Source organism: Eretmochelys imbricata, chromosome 7, assembly GCF_965152235.1.
Source record: "Eretmochelys imbricata isolate rEreImb1 chromosome 7, rEreImb1.hap1, whole genome shotgun sequence".
NCBI lineage: Eukaryota > Metazoa > Chordata > Testudines > Cheloniidae > Eretmochelys > Eretmochelys imbricata.
Genome location: NC_135578.1, coordinates 68,734,501 through 68,756,087, shown reverse-complemented (window position 1 = coordinate 68,756,087; position 21,587 = coordinate 68,734,501).

The following is a 21,587-nucleotide window of genomic DNA, read 5'->3' as shown; positions in this document are numbered from 1 at the left end:
CTGAAGGCATCATTTGAAGACCATGAGCTCACACAGGTGAATTTGATAGCATTTTTTGACCTTCAGCTGCCCTATGGCTAGTTATGATGCCCAGGATAAAAAGGACTCAGACTGAGTGTCAGGGGTCAGGGCTAGGTATGTAGCAACTCTGTAAAGTCCACTCCCTGTGCTGTGTTGGAACAGCCCAAGGCCTGCTTTAACTTATGCTATCTGCAACTGGCCCTGAGGGTCCAAAAATGGGCTATGGATTGGTGATAGTGTAACCCACACACCTTCTGGGTGTGGTGTTCTGTCCCATCTAGTGGCACTGGGACCACTTAGAGAGAGAGGGATTAATGAGTCTACTCTACAGCCTTAGCTAAAAGCCATATGGCTTTTAGCTCATGCGGTAGAGGCTCGTGCACTAAGCTCCAAAGGCCCAAGGTTTGATCCCACCTGCCGACGACCAGGGTCTGTCGGCGTTACAGTAGCACGGGAGCACCCTGGCCATGTCCCTTTTCCTCCAGCCACTACCTCTCTTCCCTGCTATGCTAGGAGCACCGAGGGTCAGTGGTATAAGAGCCCCTACATAGGTTCTGCTGTAGGGGGATCATCTTTACCCTGATTGATCTTCCCTGGGTGATTTTTCCATTGTAAGGTCAGATTATCCTAGCAGTGCAATACAAGGCGATCCACTGCATTACCAGATCTGTTCCTGCTCTCATTGATTTCCATACTGGCCAATTGTTGCAAAGTAACTTTAGTTGGATAATAAAAGCCATGCTTTGCTGCTATGTCATTACAAAAAAAAAGTGCTATTGTTTTTCAAAGACTACCTAATGAACCTTTATTGGCCTACATTGCACCCAAGGATAGACAGTTACTAATAGATAGAGGTTACTAATAACAAGCACGTGACCTGTTCTATTTGCCTCAGGATTAGTATGCAAAAATAAATTGCAGTTCTACACCTGTTCTTCAGCCAGGAACTCCACCAGGAGTCCACAGGCAGCCTCGCCTGCAGTCGTGATCTTTCCATTGCCTTCATTGAGCATTGGCTTAGGACCTTAATGATTTATATCATTATTGGGAGAGGGAGTAAGCCACCATCAACAAAGAACACCCAACCCAATCCTAGAAAGAACTCAATATACATAAAAAAATTGCTGATACTCTTATAAAAGTGCCATGATCCCATCAGGATCAACTCAAGCTGCTTCATAGGAAATGGTAGCAACAGTTCTGGGCAAGGGAAGCCCATTACATGAAGAAATAAAAATGGCTAAGGATTTTATGTTGGGTACATAAAAACACTGAGCCAATTATATATTTTACCTAGCAGGGTTTGCATGAAAAAATTTATAAGCATGTTAGCAAATGAGTCTTTATATTTTAAATTGCATTTACTAATTTGCTTTTGTTCTTTTGCATATCCTATCACTACTGCTTTTAAATGTGTGATTCAAGAACACACTGAAGTCCAGTCTGTCTGTGGGAAACTGACCTGTTGCTAAGGTCACTTGTCAGCAGGGCGTCCCACCAGAAATAGTGAGAAAACCAGTTTAAACTGCTAGTACAGACAGGAGAAAATTGTTTCCAGCACAACTGGAGACTGTGATTGAGTTTTGGCTTTCCTGTCTGTATGTGGAATTTAAACTTCATAATAGTGGCTACTTTGTATGCCCATGCTTCTTTATACTGTTATTTAAATGTGGAATGAGAATAACGACTAACCATGAGAAGGGTGAATCTTTCATCTGCCCTCCCTTTGTCCATCTTGGAAACTTTCCTCTCGACTGGTTTAGTAGGTAGAGTGGGGAATGTATGCATCGGAAATCCTGGGTTCTATTCCTGGCCCTGCTTGTGTGATCCTTGACAAGTCAAAGTTGTGTCAGTTTCCCTGTCTGTGCAATGGAATAATATGTTCCTACCTCACAGGAATGTTATAAGGTGACTGTGTGAATTTGTGACTGGGAAGAGGTTTGAGATCTGTGGGTAAAAAGGTGCTGTAGAAATACTAGTATTAACATTGCAGTTGGGTTTACTTGTAACCGGTTCTGCAGATAAGCAGTACTGTCCATAATGTATCCCTGTCACAAGGTCCCAACCCGAGCTGGCTTTCTCAGCTGCCAAACCCTTCCATATGCCTAACTGCCAGTTGCTAAGCCTGCCCACAATTCCCACAAGCACTTTGACCCAACTCCCCCAACCTTTTCCAAAGTCTGACAGCGCTACTTGCAGTGACCAAGTGGCTGTCAGTAGTTCTCCTGGCTTCATTTGCTGGAAAGAATTAAAACTCTGCATATACTAATGAACGTTATATCATGGAATAAAACAGACCAGCTAAGGTTCTTCTCATCCGAGAGCCCCAATTTCGCATGACTAGAAATGTATATCCTTTGTTGGCATAAAATACCACCTCTGGTTTCTGGGTGGAGCATCATTACCAAGGGATTAATTTCTAAATATAGAAGGAGAAGTTCTTAAAGTTTAAAAATATGTAGGGTCAGATCCTCAGTTTGTGTAAATCACCAAAGCACTACTGATTTCAATTAGCTATTTACTGCCTACATCCTGGTTGTCCAGAAAGATTCTGGATCAGTCTAATATGAAAGTACATTGATCTACACCAGCTGAGAATCTGGCCCGTGGAGCCTATATACCTTGCAAAACCAGTAATGATGAGTTTGGGATAAAGCCTGTGTGATTGGCAACTGCAGAGCGGTAATGAGGGTAGTAGGAATGCTTCAAAGCCCCATTGGGTAGCTGGTCAGAGAGCTGCCTGTCTGTGTGACATTTTTTACACCTATGATGTTTACATGAAAATCCACCTCCAAGCATATTTGTGATTAAAGTATTTTTCTGGTTTCTCTTCCAAGCGGTCTTATTTGTTGAGATCTTTGTGTACTGCCGACATCTTTCCTTATCCATTTCCTATTAGTTCTGTGTATGAAAAATAAATAGACAACAAAGGGCCTCTGAGTTTAATTTCTATTTCGTCATGTTTCAATGTACAGTAGTTTTGAATCAATAAAACCCATGTCATAAACTGGATCCTATTTCCTGTTAATATTAATTGTAGGAAAACAATTGCTACACACATGGGGTAAAATTTTCAAAAGAACCTGTGATTTAGGCACCCAAGTCCCATTGATTTTTCAATGAAACTTAGACTTCTCATTAGAACAGGCACATTGGTTTTTTTTGCCAAAAAAAATTCAGTGAAAAATGCAGAGCTGGTGACACCAAAACTATTTTGCAAATTTATATTGATTTTGACAAAGTGTTTCAGTGAAAAAAAATCTGAGAAATGTGCAATGTTTCATTTTGACATTTTCAGAATTAAATGTTTCAGTTTCTCGGTTCAGAAGACCTTTTGGTTTAACATTTTCTTTAATGTTATTTAAAAAATCCCTAATATTTTTAAATGATCAAAATTGAATCAAAACATTTCAATTTTGTCACAATAAAAGTTTCTGTTTGACCCTAAAATAATTTTTGTTGTACTTCTTGATTCACCAAAAATTTCAAAAAAATTCATTTTCAGTTTGACCCAAAACAAATTTTTTACTGTTTTGGAAATGTTAGTGTATTGAAAAATCAGTTATTCACTTAGCTCTACTTCTAAATGCATAAGTCATTTTTGAAAATAGGTCTTAAGGGTCAGAATTGTAAAGGTATTTGGACATTTAAAGGGCTTTCCATAAATTCCGTAACACATTTGTGGGTGATTTTTCAAGATCCCCCTCCCCTTATAACACTGAAACAAACATGCAAAATTAAGGACCCACTTATCCACCCTAATGTGTCAATTAATGGACAGCCCCAAGATGTAGATGGATACTCACTAGGATTTTCAAAAGTGCCTTTTAAAAATGTGGCCTTAAGTCAGTTAATGTGGGATTTTCAAAAGCACCTAAGAGTATTAGGCACCCAGCTTCTATTGAAAGTCAGTGAGAATTGGCCTTCTCATTTTCTTAAGCACTTTCGAAATTTCACCCCAGGGTCAAATTTACAAAGGTATTTAAATACCTAAAGGTGCAGGCAGACAACTCATGGGATTTTTTCCTAACAACCTAAATTGGTGAGGTGCCTAACTTCGGAAAATCCCTCTCGATGCCTACCTACGTCTTTAGGCACCTCAATACCTTTTAAAATCTGGCCCCTAGGCATTTATGAAAATCACACTCTGTAGGTCCTGGTCCTTGGCTTGCTTCAAGTTGGCACAACACAGGGAAGGGACAGCAACAAAGGTGATTATCCACCAACTTTACCCTCCCATCTCCAGGCCAGTCTCTAGCCTAAATCAGAGCAGCCTCAGGGCTCCTTTAGCTTACACCAGCTGTCTATGGCCCCGAGGGAGAGTCCCAGCAGCTAGAGATTGCCAAGACATAGACACTCCACAGACAGAACACACTGGAGAGAAGACCCCTACAGCATGGCTGTGGGGAAGTATTGTCATGGAGAATCCAGAGATTCCCCTTACTTTAGGGGAAGCCTCAGCTGACTGGATCAACTAGCATTGTCGCTGGCTTGCTTTGTCAGACCAGTACAAAGCAGCTGGAGCGAGATGAAGGATCTGGCGCCTTGTCTGTCAGTGCCTAATTCCTGAAAATATCTGGCTCGAGGCCTTGCTAAAATACTTACCCTTCCTCTTGGCTGGGGGCCTACTCGCATTCAGAGTCTTCCACGCTAAACAACCAGTCCTGAGAGCACTGAAGTCAATTGCAAAGCTCCCATAAAAGTGCAAACAATAGCTCATTTGTTTGTTATGTCGATCTGGAAACCCATATGCAGAAGTCATGTAATATATCAAAACCACGATCAGCATTTTCACAGATTGCTTCTGTATTTGTTTCCCCATGAGATGTGAAAGTTGGCGCAGCTCCTTAAAGGTATTTAGGTGCTTAACTCCCGTTGAAATCAAGATCTGGGCCTCAGGAGGTCACGTGAGCAACTGATGAGAGACATCTAGATAAAGCTATGCTAGAAGATTTATCAGAGTGAATTTAGCACTAGTGAAAGGGGCTGGTTTGGCAACCCAGGAGGCTGAAGCCATCCTATCTTTATCTACAGAAGGGACAACCTCATGTGTGGTGGTAGTGAGGGCTTTTTGCATATTACCAGAGTGATTCAAATAGAGCAGGTGGAGTCCTGCAAAAACAGTATTCTCCAACAGCCCTTCAAATTCCTAGCAGCTCTCTGGGTCCATGCTGATGTTCCCTTTAATTTGCTATTCACATTCATTAATGTGAACAGGTTTTTCTTTGCATGGAAGTTTTGGGAATGGTTGAAGTTGGAGTGTGTGTGGGTTTTTGTTTTTTTGTTTCTTTGGCATGGATAGCTCTTTTCACAGGGAAAGAAGGGGTATTTGCTGTTTGCAATTTATTACATGCTATTCACCATCAATTATTCACCTTTTTATAAAGTCCTCCAATGAGGGAGCAGAATCAATCTTATGTGACTTTAGCTGACCAATCAGACAACATGAATAATGAATAACAAATAGTCAAAGCAAGCAATCTGTTAACAAACTTTAGTCTGTAAACTGTCTGAACTTGGCAAAAACTTACCAGTAAATAGCAGAAATCAGGATTAATATGTGAATGATTCCCAGAGAACGGGTCTGATTCTCCACCGTATTTTAACTTGTGTAGCCATTTACATAGGTACAAAACAGGTGCAAAATGCTAACAAATCAGAATTTTCCACTTGCTTACACAGTGGTAGCATTTAGGGCAGTTCTCCACTCACTTTGCACTGTTGTAACTTGCTACTAAAGGCAGAAAGCAGTGGAAAATCAGGCCCAAAAGGGTTAACTCCATGAATGATTCAACTACCTCTTGCCCTTACCCCTTAACTAACTGCAGTATCCTAAAACCAGCTGAGAGTCTGGCCCATTTTCGCTAAAATGGGTGAAAACTAGTAGTGAGTGAGCCATTTTTTTTGAGATTTTTCTTTTTAAAGGTGACATAGGCATTTGAAGATTAGAAAATAATAATAATAAGTGATCAAAACGTTTACAGCAAACCAGTGAATTAGTCAGAGGACTTCTCAGTTATGGCAGCAGTGGCAGGGACTGTGGGCACCCCTATCCAATACTATGTAAATAAACATCTTTCCTAGGTGCATTCCTGGCAAGGTCTCCAGTGGGTTCCCAGCAGCTTGGGTAATGTGCATACTCCATGACGGGAGCCTGTTAACTTTGGATAAAGCACAAGCTAAATAACCAGTGACCCAGTGCAAATAGAGCCTTGTCTGTGCTTCCCGCACCTTTGTTTTAGACTTCGAAAGGAAAGAGTAACTACTACCTGCTCCATGGTAGCAGAGATGAAGTACAACTCCCACCTGCTCTGGAGAATGCTGTTTTTCATCAGTGCAGTATGGCTTGTTACAGGTAAGTTGTGACCATTCTTTAATAATACCTTACAGAAAACAATTTTCAACCTAAGATAGGCAGTTACTTCTACCTTCAGGCACCCAAATAGACAAGGCAGTGTCTAAAATGGGTATTTGAGCACCTCCTGCAGTTGGTTTGAATTTGAAAATTGATATCCTCAGCTATCCAAGCTAGAATCTGAACCATAACCATCTGATCTTGCAAAAATACACACAAAGTGATCCCTGCTCTTTTTGCTTTGCTTATTCTTACTGTGCTGGTAGAGATTATTTATTTGATACCCTTTGTCTGTCTGACAGGCAAGGTTTGTTTGTTTTAAATCTCCTATTTACATATTTTACATTTGTCACCTCTTCACAGTGAAACTTGAAGGTAGATTTATCCCTGACAAATGTGATCATAAAGTTTGTCATTTCTTTTCAGGGGAGGGAGTGGTTGTTGTATTAGCCAGGCAAGGTACTAGCAAACTTCAACAGGACTTTATTTTTTAAAGTGGAAACCTCTTTTCCAAGCTGCTGCTGCACCCTCAGTAGCTCTCCCTCAGCCTCTTCAACTCCTCCCCACTCCTTCCTGTTCCCTGTCCTTTCAGACTCCCAACAGCCAGTGCTCCCAATTCTAATAATTACAAGCAACATCTAAACACCACAGTGGGTGAGCCAGAGGGACCTAGCAGTAATTTTAAAGGGAGATTACTAGTCATGCATAAGGAGAAGAGTTATCAAGAAGGCTGTGCTGTGGGGCTGTCTGAGCTGCCTTCTGTGCAGCTAAGCGAGGGAGGTGGGGCAAGGGTGGCTTTAAGCAACATGTACACCTCCCCATCTAAACCTAGGATGGCCGGGGACAAAAGCAGTCCTCAGCGTAAGTTAAAGCACCTTCAGTCTAATCTAAACCTGGCTGATGAAGGCTGGATCAAGCAGCCAGAGGTTGCTGGGGGGTAGGAATTCCCTGGCTTGACCACTTTTCTCTCAAACATGCTCCCTGACATAGGGACTGGGGTCTGGGAGTGAGGTAGGGGCTGCTCTGGTGACTCTATGGGATTTACTTTACACAGAGCAAGGGGGAGACATCAGGCGCCCCTTTAAGCTCTTTCTGCCCCCCCTCAAAGGGACTACACATACTTAACCACTCAGGATGAAGTTCACCCCAATGCTGAAGGCCGCACACAAAGCTGTGAGCACCATTAGAATTCTGAACTAGGTGGTGCAGAGGGCCTTGTGCCGCCTTCAGCACTAGGCCAAATCTCACCCTGTGGCTAAAGACAGTATTGTGCTAATAAAACTATGGATAAGGTAGGTAGGGCTGCCGACTTTGGTTGGCTGAATTCCTAGAGGTTTCATCACATGACATCATCTTTAATTAAAAGTTAATCTTTAATTCCTGGAGACTCCAGGACAATCCTGGAGGGTTGGCAACCCTAAAGGTAGGTATTGTGATACTTTTCATTAGGCCAACAAATATATTGGCATACGCAGGCTTGGAGGGCTAGAAAGTCCCCTCAGAGGAGACATTTGGGTAAAATCAACAAAGCTCAGTTTTGCTCATGACTTAAACCAGGATTTAAACCCAGGTCTCCAAAGACAAAAGTCTAGTAGCCACTGCAGTAATAATCCTCTCTCCCCAATGCACTTTATAGGCCAGATTATGATCTGAATTACATTTGAATAATTCTACAATAACGCCTCTGAAATTAATAGTCTGTCTCTAGATTTATATCCATGTCACTGAGAGCAGAATTTGGTCCCATGTGGTAAAAGGACACAGTTTACCTGTTTAGGTCTCAAATCTACCTCCCACAAATTTCACAAAGTATTCCTGAATGGGGTGAGCAAAATATTAACAATTGCATCTGATGTCATCCTCTACTAAAGGCATGGCTTTGGATTTAACTTCCTTTTAGAATAGTGCATTATGGGGCCTACGCTGTTTGAGTGTCTCTTTAGTTGTGATAATATTGAGAACAGATGCTAGTACCTGTGATATGAGTCTCTACGGAGGAAAAATGTATGTGTAATAATAAATATAATAAGCATAACTTCCACCCTTCACCTTTTTTAGTGCTCCACTATGATATTTCAACAGGCAGAGAAAAATGTACTTTTTTGATTTTCAGAAGCATCAACAGATAAATATGCTGTTTGTTTGTAGATATTATTGAAGCTGGAACTGCCAATTGTAAAAATGCTGATTTAAGTGATTTGACTCATCAGGTGAAGGTAAAGAACTGGCTTTATACACTCTGTGGTCTCTTAGCTGTATGCATGTATGGGGCTGGAGTTGATGAGGTTTAAGCTGTATAAAAAACAGGGATTTACATTGTACACTAGTCTGTAACAGTTCCTTTTGCCTAGACCAGAATGAAGAGAGTCCCTTTTAGTTCAGCTGGTAGAGCTAGTCCCTACTAATCAGACAGATGGGAGTTTGCATCTCAGCTGTAAGACTGTACAAGACAAGAGTAAATGCAGCCATGGGCTGGAGTATTCTGCATGGAATTGTGCCTCATCTTTATGTGGACTAACAACATTATTAGGAGCAAATCACTCAGTGAAGAAATGGTGTGGCAGGATGTCAGGACTCTGTGCAGAAGACTCCTTTCACACTGTGGAGAAAGGGTGGAACAGAGGAAGGGAGATGGAGGAGCTGGGATGGGGCAGTCAGATAAACAAATAAATTTATTCGTCTTTCCATTCTCACCATAGAGAAGGTGCACACCCACCACAGGGACAGCTGCAGTTCTGAGGAGTGGTTCTGCTGACAATCCATGGACTGCAGCTTTTTATTCCTTCCACTCATGCCACCTGCAGTTCTCCTTGGTACCACAGTAGCCTTGGGGTATGGCTACACTGCAACTTAAGCCCGTGCTTAAGCCCAGGCTCAAGCCTAACCGCCCTTGCATCTACACCGCAATTGTACTAGCTGAGGGATGACCCAGGGTCCCGGGACCCTGTAGGGCTGGAAGGTAAGAGCTTGTATTACACCAGGACCCAGGGTCTGAGCCCTATTGCTTTGCAGTGTAGATGCAGCCCTGCTTGTCCTGGGAATCTCCAGAAGTATCCCACAATTTCATGGGACAACTTTCTTAGTCTTCTCTATTCCAACAATCTGGAATCCATTCTTTTGAAAATGGAAGCCACTCCCTCCCCCCTGTGAAGGAGTAGCTCAGGGCAGCATTAACCCATTCTGTTCTGATCACTGATCTGCAAGCATGTGTCAGAGAGCCTCCTGAGTTTGTAATGGAGAGCGAACCGATCAAGTCTTTTGGAAAGCGAGCTGCTTCCTGATAACGAGTAGGGCAGGCAGTAAAGTTTTCCCACAGTGCACCTTGGTTGTAGGGCAAGAGCGGCCACATTTTGAGGTGGATGCTAGGGACTGTGGGGGTCTGCTCATTGGAGTGTGGATGCCAGAGCCCTAGGTTCAAGCACAGGTTAGAAAAGTCTTAACATAGGGTTAAAATACAATGTAGATGTGTAAGCCCAGATTCCCCAATACCAGTCAGCTGTTGGGCTTACATTGCAATGTAGACATACCCTTAGCTCTTAGGCCATTAGGAAATCAAAGCATGGTTGTTCTAACTGATGGAACCCAGATTTGGACTGATTTATTGTCTCACCTCTCTTTGCAAATTCTGTATAATTTTGAGGGCATCAGAGGTTGTGTGGTGGCGGTAGTGGGGATAATTGTGTTTAAAATCACTTTTACACTGCTCCTTATACATATATAGTATAAATAAAACAACCAAGGTCAATATCCCAGTGCTCTCTAGCAATAGTGTCTGCATTTATTTATGCAGATTTGTTTATAAGCACACAAATTTCAGGTTTAGGTTAATTATTTTTAGGCAAAAATATCTTTGTTAAGATAAGGAAAAACACTATGAGATTTCTCTTTTCTCTGAATTTCATAAGCCTTTCCCACACTAACAATCCATTCTTTCCTTCCTCCACAGAGGTTTTCTCAGTGCTTCCTTGAAATGCTTCCCGATGATCAGAGAACTAAAATTAATTCCCTTGCATGGTTATTGCAACAGGTACTTGATCGCCTAAGAAAGGTTCAAGGGAAAGGTGAGGATTTTACCTTCTATTGGAAAAACTCTTCATTTTTACCTGAAGGGGAATCTATGTTTATAGAGTATTAGCCAGAGGAATTCTTTGGGCATCATTAATGATGGGCTTGAACCAGAATGTCAGATCCAACCCTCTTCAGCTCTTCCAAAACCCGCTCTCCTGCTCTTTGCTGGCTGACAAAATGAGAACTTACCAGGTCCGAAGTGGAAGCAGCAGGAAAAAATCATGATTAAGTCCCAGCTCCTCAAAGGTACTTAAGCCTAAACCTAAATACCTTTTAAGATCTGGGCCTAAGAAACTTCACAGGGGCCTGTGCCATCAACGGCCTGGCAAGCTATAGATGCTGAACCGGTGATCTCACAACAGCTTGTCCCTTGACCTCAGACAAGCAAGCTTAGATGTGGTTAGTCAATGACATCACAAACGCCTAACCCTTGAAATCAGACCAGAAAGCCAGATGTGTAGAGCCAGCAACCTCAGAGAGGCCTTGCCTCAATTTCTACCCAGGAAGCAAGAGATATTGAACTGGATTTGGAGAAGAATTGTCCAAGCTATGAGTCCTTTAACAGCCTCCTTTTTTCTAGGGGTAGATCTGTCCCCTTGCTGGTCTCCCTCCCCTTCACGGGGACAGAGGGGAAAAAGCAGATCCTGCCACCAGTATCCCTAACCCCAGCAAGGGTAAAAGGGCCTCATTAGTTCCATCTGCCCTCTAGACACGCCGCAGTAGGCTGAGATGCAAAGGGCATCTGAGAGGCAAGAGATGTTCTCCTGTGCAGCTCCACATACTGCACACATGTGTGTACATACATCCTCGTCTAGATCGCTATGGGCCTGGTTGGGGACATGGATTCCTTCCAGATACATATATTCTTTGGGTCCAGTTCTCCTCCTTCACCATGTCCAAACGCACAAGAGGATGCAATGATGTTTACTGAGATTTTGGAAGCAGTACTGTCCATTTCTCCCATCAAGTCCTTTCTTCACAATCTATATAAAATGGGAGGATATTAGTGTTTACAACTTGGCTTTAGATCAGAGGTTTTCAAACTTGGGGTTATGCCCCTGAATAAGCAGTGAAGAGTATTATTCTGGGGATCACATTTTCTACAGCATCTAAGACAATGTCTACACTGGAGCTGGAAGGTGTAATTTCCTGCTTAGGTAGATATACCCACACTAGCTCTGATCAGCCTAGCATGCTAAAAATATAAATATACCCATGGTAGTGCAAATGGTGGGAGGGACTAGCTACCATGAGTATGATCCTGTCTGAAACCTTAAGTACATACTTGGGCAGCTTGCCAGTTCCAGCCCTTGTGTTGCTGTGTCTATTTGATCACAGCTAGCATGACTATGTCTCCTTGAACTGGACATGACTAACTTTTCAGCACCAGTGTAGATAAACCCTGAGATGTCAGTAAAAACAAAATGTTTCTAGCCTTTCATGTTATAAGAAATGTAAGTAGCTGCAGTAAGTAGGTTTATTGAATCTGTAGCACTGAGGAATGGGCAGTTTATCATATTTTCCATAAAACTGTGTAACATCTGAATTATTTTAAATGTGATATTTTCAATTTTCTCTGCACTGATTGTAAATGCAAACCTGAGTCATGCACAACATAATGAACTTTTACAACATAACAGCTAGGGCTGGTCGAGAGTATTCTATCAAAACAGTTTTCGACGGAAAATTGTGTTTTTGACAAAACTAATATTTTTGTAGAAAGTGTGTGCTCTGAGCCTCCTGAGCAAGACATAGAGACAGAAGCATGGAAGAGAATATGGCCCCTAAATTTGATGTTGATAATTGCATTGAGTGCAATTATGACTTGTTTCAATCACATGTAGCAGGGCTTCTTCTCTGCCTCGGTGGGTCCCACACTTCCTTCCAGCGGTGGGTCGGGTTAGCATCTTGTCTCTCAGAATTCCGCCCCCCCCCGTATAGTGGGTGGGTAAATTCTGTCTCCAAGCGGCCTTCCCATTTCTGTGCCTCACTGCTTCACTGGGGCTTCTGGCCTCCTCGGTGGACATCCAGTGAGAGGAAAAGGGGTGGAGGGTAGTCGCACACTCTACTCCAGGCCCCAACCCAGGGACCCTACAAGTAGCAGCCTCACGCTGCCAGTTTCCAGGAAAGCCGTTAGCTTCCCTGGGTTACTTCCCCATGCCCCTTGGCTTATTGTTCCCACTTTGCTTGGGCAGGGTTCCTCCTGACCCTCCTGCTGGGGGAGGGAGAGCCCCTGGTCTCTGGCAGCCCTTCCAGGCATGGCAGCATCACACCAAATGCATGGCTCAGTCTCTCCCCTCTGATAGGGTCCTTTTCTTCAGGTCTTTGGACCTGGAAGAGTCCTTAGCTCCTATTTAGGGTAGGGTTTTTCCCCAATCTCTACACCTGTGGGGTTCTCCCCTGGTCTTTGTCAACTTTCATACCACTCAGCTCACCTTCCCTCTCACAACACCTATCACCCACACTGACTGGCTGCAGGGAAGGCTTTTAACCCGTGCTGGCAGGTTCTTAAATGGCTCCAGGTGTCCTAATTAACTTTGAGTAACCCCTGCTCAGTTACTGGGGAAGAGGGACCTGCTTATCCTGAGGCTAATACCTTCCTTCCCTGCACTCTCCTGTAGCCGTCTGGCCTGACCCTGTCACACATAGCATAATTTTGTAAGGTTGCCAAATTTCCAATTCTCTGAATTATTTTCTCTTCCTAAAGCTTGCCAAGCCTTTACGTCAAAAAATTGCTCTGTCCCAGAGGCTCCCAAAAATGGTGGTCTTGTGTGTGTCAGCATTGACAGCGACCACTACTGCAAGCCAATGTGTAACCAGGTATTGTACACATTTTACAGTTAGTACTATAGTAATTCAGTGCTTTAATACAGTAGCCCTTCTACCCAGAAAGGTAAGTGTGGAAACCTCCCCTCCTCTGGTCTCATCTCTCCTCTTCTTTTCTAGCGCTTTCCTGCACCCATCACAGACATCTTTGAATGCTTAGATCACAGTGTTAAGTTTGAAGGCTACCCTTAGCCTAATGTTTGTATGAACATATGTCCATATATTGCTGTGCATTTATTGTCTGTATTGGGGAGAATGATGCTTGGAATAGGAAGGATTTTGCAGAACAGAATCGTGATGTATTTATTTTTAGACCTGTCTGAAGGAAGATTGCATTATGACTTCACATTATGCTTGGTTTTATTGGATTTGTTGGACTCTAAACACCTCAGTCACCTCCTTTGTGTCTCATGGAGTCCTGATACTTAACTTGTTGTTCCCCCTGTTTTAGTTCTAAGTCAATACTCCTTAATTTTACACCTTAAATCATGCCTCCTTAATGTTATTTCCTCCCGAAGTTTGTTATCCCATAACTATCGTCTGTTTATATTTACCTTTCTCTTCATCATAGTTTCAGATCCTTTTAAATTCCTTTTTTTTTACTTTCTTCTGACTCCCTCCAATTTGCCAATTAATATTGTAACTACTGATATGTCACTGCACATATATACAAACAAAGGCCTTGATTTTGCAAACATGTATACATTTATTAACACAAGTACTCTCACTGAAATCCAGTGGACTAACATTACAGTTTATTGTAGTAAACATGATTCAGTGATGTCATCTAATTCATAGAATTTCTTTCATGTGTGTTACACAAGGGTTATGACTTTGGATTTCTGAGACGAAGCAGGGTATATGAGAAATGTGGAGCGTCTACTGGTTATTCCTGGACACCAGAACTAGTTGGTGGAAACAGGCTGGCTGAGTGTATCTGTGAGTATTTCTGAAACCTGTTATTATTTAAGACAGTTGTTTGCAACATTTTTTTTCATTTTTGAACCCCTAAAAATTTCAAATGGAGGTGCAGACCCCTTTGGAAATCTTAGATTTCAACCACAGGTTGAAAACCACTGATTTAAGAAAACTCCTTAAAATTCTAATAAGCAATTATTCCAGTATGGGTAATAGTACTGTTTTATTTACTGCTGGTTTAGAAATACTGTTAGTTTTAAACCCACAGTAAAGGAAAGGTCATGTGAGAGTTTTTATGTTTCAGTTTTGATCATTTTTCACATTTATTAGCCAATAATCATCCTGGCGCGTGCGGTACCTTTTATGACATTATACCTGAACATATATTCTACTTTGTTCTTGTGTGCTTGATGACGAATGTGTGGATTCTAACATCTTCTGTAGATAGTGTATCCATATCAATGCATGGAATAATATTAGTAGGAGGGATTGACATTTATATTACAGTAGTGCTCAAAGAACCCAACTGGGGACCTGTTGTGCAAGTCACTATGAAAGGCAATTCCTTCCCCAGAGAGTCTAAATAAATAAGATGGACAAAGGGGAGCACACAGAAAGCATTATCATCTTCCATTTACAGATGAAGACTAGAGAGATTATGTGTCACAGACGAAGTCTGGAGAAGAGCCAGGAATGGAACACAGACTTATTAAGTCTTACTTCAGTGCCTTGCCCACAAGGCCATCCTTCTTGTGTTTGGTGAAAGCGTTCCACTCTTAAATATGGAGACTCATTTCACTTTTACTTGAGCTGATTGCGAGGGTCAAAAAGAGGAGCAGCTTTATTTCAGACAGCAAATACTATTCCTGAGCTTCACTTGGTAGGGGTGGACATAGTTTCTCTGTGGCCACTACCCAAACTCCCTTCCCATACCTAGTCTACTGGTTTCAGATTAGTAATTAATCTCCTTTTGTCTTTACAGCCTCACCAATGGCCGTTAGTGGAGTCGATTCTGCGTACTTCCCCTCTCACATGTGCTGTCAACAAACAATAGCCAATGCCACTGCTGAAAGCGAGCAGATAGAAATCTTCTTCAGAGAACTTGCTGAGGCTGAGAAGGACATCTCTCAGAAACGTGAAATGGCAATTAATTGTATATTGTGTGGTAACTAGGTATATGGTTCAACAAACATAGCGCAGGCAGGCGGGTTACTATATTTGTAATTGCCATAGGATATTTTAAAAGCTAAAGGCAGGTTAATTCATATCAATCTAATGGGATAGTTCTCAGATCAATGAACGTGTGGCATTTTTAGGAAGGGTTGAAGAGCACATCCATCTTTTGAACTACCTTCAGCCCTTAGATGCGCACAAATATGGAGTTTGCATAGAATTCAGAGCTGAAGCTAAGGCAATATGGTCTATATCCCAACATGTGTATCGTGTAATAAAGAAAGTGTTCAGTTATGTAGATTAAATTTGTTCAGTGCTGATGAAAGATGCTTAATTGACAGCCTTGGAGACTGAAATCTTCTCTTTATCTAGGGAACAGGTAGTGCATGAGTAGTGATAGCGCAAACTTTCTTCATGTCAGTTTAACAATCCTGGACTGACCTTTTTCAGCAGTACTACTGCCTTGCCAGTTATTCCCCATTTTGTAGTTGTGCATTTGCTTTTTTCTTCCTAAGTGTAGTACTTTGCACTTATCTATATTGAATTTCATCTTGTTGATTTCAGATCAATTCTCTAATTTTATAAGGTCATTTTGAAATTAAATCCTGTCCTCCAAAGTGCTTGCAACCCCTCCCAGCTTGGTGTCATCCACTTTAGTGGTCTCATGAGTTATTTTTGCCACTTAAGTGACCCTGATTTTGTTGTTTAAGTAGTCTTTACCACTAGTGTTCCCTTTAGTGGTCTCTTGGTTGACTTTAGCCACTTAAACGGCCCCTGTTTTGCCATTTTAGTGTGGTGGCTTCTGCCATTTTAGTGCCCTTTGGGGTGACTTTTCCCACTTAGATGTTCTCAGTTCTACCCCTTTAGTGGTCTAAGAGGTGTTTTTTGCCACTCAGGGAGTCCCATTTTTTCCACATTAGTGGTCTTGGATGTGATTGCCATTTAATTGGACCTGAGAGGTGGTTTTGCCACTTTAGTTGTCTTACTAGTACTATCTAGTGCTTACTAGTACCATAATAGTGCTATCTTCTGAGGTGACTTCTCCTACTTAAGATATCCAGTTTTAGTTCTTGAATAGTCTCAGTTTTGCCACATTAGGAGACTTTTGCCACTTAAGAAGTCGGGGGGGACGGGGACGGACTTGCCACATAAACCATCCCATTAAAGAGCTCACTTAAGTATCTCAGTTTGGTTACTTTTGTCACTTAAGTGGTCTCAATTTTGCCACTTAGTGGGGTGATTTTGGCGTTTAAGTGGCAAAACTGGGATAACTTCCTTGGGAAAAGTTACCCCTGCAACCACTTAAATACCAAAATCACCCTACTAAAGCAAAACTGAGACCACTTAAATCACTTCTGAGCCCTCTTAAAGAGCAAAACTCACCCCAACAAAATGACAAAACAAAGGCCATCTACGTGAAGATTCTGAGATCACTTATGTGTCAAATCTAAGACCACTTAGTGAATACAGGATAATAGCAATGAGATATTAATTACGTTTTTAAAGTAGACACATTTTTAAAAAGGTCATTTTGTTTAAAATTCTATATTTTATTTATAAGATATTAACTTTCCCTTCAGGAAGCTATCCCCTCTCTGTGTGTAAAACAAGCTTGTCTTTTTTAATAGCCTGGTCTACAAATAGAGTGCAAAAAATCCTGAAGTGTTTCAAAATGGACTGTATGCCATAGAAAGGTGATGGTATAACAGTACCTAGAGTCCCATCAATGGTATAAACAGACAGCAAGTCTGATTAAATGAAAGCTTGGAAATTTTGCATTAACTGTTTAGAGATGTGTCACGTACTGTTGTGGTAAAAGCTATTTACTCATGTCATAAATATAAAGGGAAGGGTAAACCCCTTTAAAATCCCTCCTGGCCAGAGGAAAACTCCTCTCACCTGTAAAGGGTTAAGAAGCTAAAGGTAACCTCGCTGGCACCTGACCAAAATGACCAATGAGGAGACAAGATACTTTCAAAAGCTGGGAGGAGGGAGAGAAACAAAGGGTCTGTGTGTCTGTCTTTATGCTGCCTTTGCCGGGGATAGACTAGGAATGGAGTCTTAGAACTTTTAGTAAGTAATCTAGCTAGGTATGTGTTAGATTATGATTTCTTTAAATGGCTGAGAAAAGAATTGTGCTGAATAGAATAACTATTTCTGTCTGTGTATCTTTTTTGTAACTTAAGGTTTTGCCTAGAGGGATTCTCTATGTTTTGAATCTAATTACCCTGTAAGGTATCTACTATCCTGATTTTACAGAGGGGATTTCTTTACTTCTATTTACTCCTATTTCTATTAAAAGTCTTCTTGTAAGAAAACTGAATGCTTTTTCATTGTTCTCAGATCCAAGGGTTTGGGTCTGTGGTCACCTATACAAATTGATGAGGCTTTTTATCCAACATTTCCCAGGAAAGGGGGGGGTGCAAGTGTTGGGAGGATTGTTCATTGTTCTTAAGATCCAACGGTCTGGGTCTGTAGTCACCTTGGCAAATTGGTGAGGCTTTTTACCAAACCTTGTCCAGGAAGTGGGGTGCAAGGTTTTGGGAAGTATTTGGGGGGAAAGACGTTTCCAGACAGCTCTTCCCCAGTAACCAGTATTTGTTTGGTGGTGGTAGCGGCCAATCCAAGGACAAAGGGTGGAATATTTTGTACCTTGGGGAACTTTTTGACCTAAGCTGGTAAAGATAAGCTTAGGAGGTTTTCATGCAGGTCCCCACATCTGTACCCTAGCGTTCAGAGTGGGGGAGGAACCTTGACAGTCACATACTGCTGTGGTAAAAGCTATTTACTCAGTTTGGTCAAGTCTAGCAGACTTTTTGATAAATAGATAAAATGAGATTAGCTGGGTTTTCAAGTTCATTGCCAATGAAGATGTATTGCAACACAGCAGAGCAAATAGTAGCTCACATGAGCTAATGAAAAACTATTTAAAAAACCTATGCAAGTATATCTGTTTTCAGTGAAGACTCACGTGCAATTATTCCTTTAAACAGATTAGATACAAATGGACATCTTGCACTAACTTCTAGTCTATACCTAATGTCACACAAACCTCCAACTCCCGCCTACATTTTTTAACAGAGCAGGAGCGAAGTTAATGATACTCAATAGCCAAGAATATTGGAGAATTTACACACTTTAAATGCCCATGGATATGCCTGTCTGAAAATGTCTGTAAGCTCTGAGTTTCGCTTAGGAAAAAAGTGTCATTATTTCCCCTCCCCAATTATTTAGCTGGCCTTAGCAATGAACTGTGTAATGAACTCAATTGATGGTTATAAGCAAGCAGCACAAGTCACTTTTGTTGCCCGCAAAGGCTAGACAGTTGGGAGAACATGCTCTACTTTTACATGCCCTACTAGGATAATGAGTGTCTCTGGTTATTTTACCTTGACCCTTCAATGAAGCACTAAATTCTTCTTCAGAGGATTTAACCACAGGTGGCTTCTAGCATGGAACTTTTCTAGGCACCTTTGATGATGTCACTTGTAAGAGTTTTGAGACACTTGGCCTTGAGCTTGCAGTAGCCCATCCTCATGCATCACTTTCAAAGAGTGTACAGCTCGCTTAGCTGCATGAAAGAAGATTTCAAAAGCTTCCAGCCACATTCCTTCTATACTTCCTTGTCTGATTCCAATCCAATACTGAGGCAGGTTTGGTAGAAGAGATACACAATGATTTGGTCTTTCATTTAATTTTGGAGGAGGATTGAGGCTAAGACCATTTTGCTAAAAATCTAATCACTATTTAGCAAGTTAAATGAGAAACATGAAGAGGAAAAGAACACCTAGCTGTTGGTCACCTGGAGCAGAAGGTGAGAAAACAATCCCAGGCCCTTTTCAAAGATGGGACTAATCTGTGTTGGGTGACATAGTAACAGAACATGAAAACAAACAATTATGAAACATAAACAGAGGGTTGGCTACTTAGTTTTCTAGGCAATCTGAGTCTGGAAGATTTTTTGTTCTACTTTTTTGTTGACTGTTCACCATGTCCACAGCTCTAATAACAGACACCCCCACTGTTTGTGTTCTTTTTCATATCAGTTTCTTTTCCCAATCCTCATGACTATTAGCAGTAATTTCAAAGAAAGGGAGTTGTTATGCTGCACTTGACCCTCAGTAGCCTTCCCTCTCATTAGCCATTGTCGTCAAGGACACTGAAGGTCATTTTAGGGTAACTGTACTTTGTATAGCTGAGAAGTGAAGTTACAGCTTTAAAAAGCTAGTAAGTAAAAAAAAAAAAACAGACTGTAAAATTATCCAGAATATTTGGTTTCAGCCCTATAACTGAACAGGACAGTCCTCCTTTATTTATTAGATGGAAGTGGAAAAGGATGCCAAGGGAAAGAGAAAAAAAGTCTTCTGGTTCAGTCAGTTACAGTGCAGGCAGTAGCTTAATTCCCTACATGTGAGATAAAAACTATTGCTATCTCCTTTCAAAAGAAGCAGACTTCTTTCTCTTTTTTTCACCAAAATAAAGAAATCTAGTCTTTGAGCCTTGTTTAGACAAAACTCCTATATACTTTTGCCTGAATAAGAACAACACGACTTAGCCTCTTGATTATTATTATTATATTATTTTTTAAAGTTGACATAATAATTATCAATAAACGGACAAACTTCAGAGTCTGATCAGTGGCGCATGTTTATGCCAGATTGACACAGATCAGAATGTGGCTCAGAGCAAACCTACATGGGAGGGGAAAGCATTAACCACATATAGTGCAAATCATCTTATTAAACCCAGCATGAGAAGGGCAGAATCAGGCCCACAATCTTATATGACATTGGGTATGTTCGAAATAAAATGCTGGAGGTTACTATACTGATAGGAGTGCTAATAAGCTTTTAATTGTTCTAGTCCCGCTTTTCCAAAATATTCACTTTGAGAAGTGCTAAGGCACACCAAGGAACACGAACTACAGGACATATTTAAACCTAAATAATCACATTCCGTTTTCCATAGTAAATTCGGTCACTACAATTCAGGGGAAATTCCTGCAGCATGTGTGCTTTAACCTGCCACAGTTTGTGTTTGCACAGTTGAGCTTTGAGCACCAGGTTATAAAGCACACAAGAATTTTAGCCAAGGGATAGGGATAGCTTTGTGTTGGGACACTTAGAATTTGGGGAAAAAAATAAAATAAAAACCCAACCAACCAAAAAGCCAACAACAAGAAGAAATGGTCAAAACAGAAGAATGAGTTTTCAAACCAAACAGACACAAGACTGTGGTTAATTAATAGCAATGACTATGCCATTCATTGCACTGTTCCCTTTGAGGGAAAATATATTCAGCTTCTATCAAACTATATATAGATATATATATATAGCTCCAGGGCTTACCATGCTTTTCAGACTAATATAGTTACCTTGTGTCTTTTTGGTGCTATTTACAAGTGGTCATAACTACAAAGTCATGTGCTACTTGTTTTTCTTTTTGTCATAGGTTGGTCAGTTATGGTCATAGAGAGAAGCACAATCCAAGAAACAAGTGATATGAAGTACAGTGCAGCCAATTAGATGTAGGAAGAGTGGTAGGAATTTTAGCAAGTTAATATAAAGTTATATACAGAGTCCTGCAGGACCTCAGCAGCAATAGGCCTGCGAAAAGCTCAGGTTTTGTGATGGATTCTGTTAAATAGTTGCTATTTGTGAGTAAGTTTGTAGCTTGTTTAGTTGCAGGATTCTTTGTGGGTTTCCAGGGCATTGCACTGTCCATTAGGCCTGGTTACACAGTTCCATGCAAAGAGATCTGGGGCACATGCTTCATTTTCCAGATCACCACGGCAACAGGGGGGAGAAACATCAGAAAGCTCATTATCAGCACTGAAGCAAAGATCACCAAGATTATTGTCCATGGTGCCAAGACAGTGTCCACCATGATTTCCTCACTTTTAAGACCTGAATCTGTGAAGACAAAACACACGTAAGTCTTTTTCTAAAAAGTCTGCTTGAAGATTACTTTGCACTCACTTTACTAAGAGTAAGGATATGACATGGAGAAAGAACAGTTTAGTTTGAATATCAAGAATAATTGTTGTCTGTAACAGCTTATTAATAAAGCTAGTACTTTTTATTCAGAGATGTTGCCCATTTTTGTAAAGTGCATTTAGCATCCCTGCTTTACAGATTGGGTTAACTACCACAGCAAACGGCCCATCTGAGACTGCAATTCGGAACGCTTGACTGCCAGCCTAGCACATGCTGCACTAGATCACATC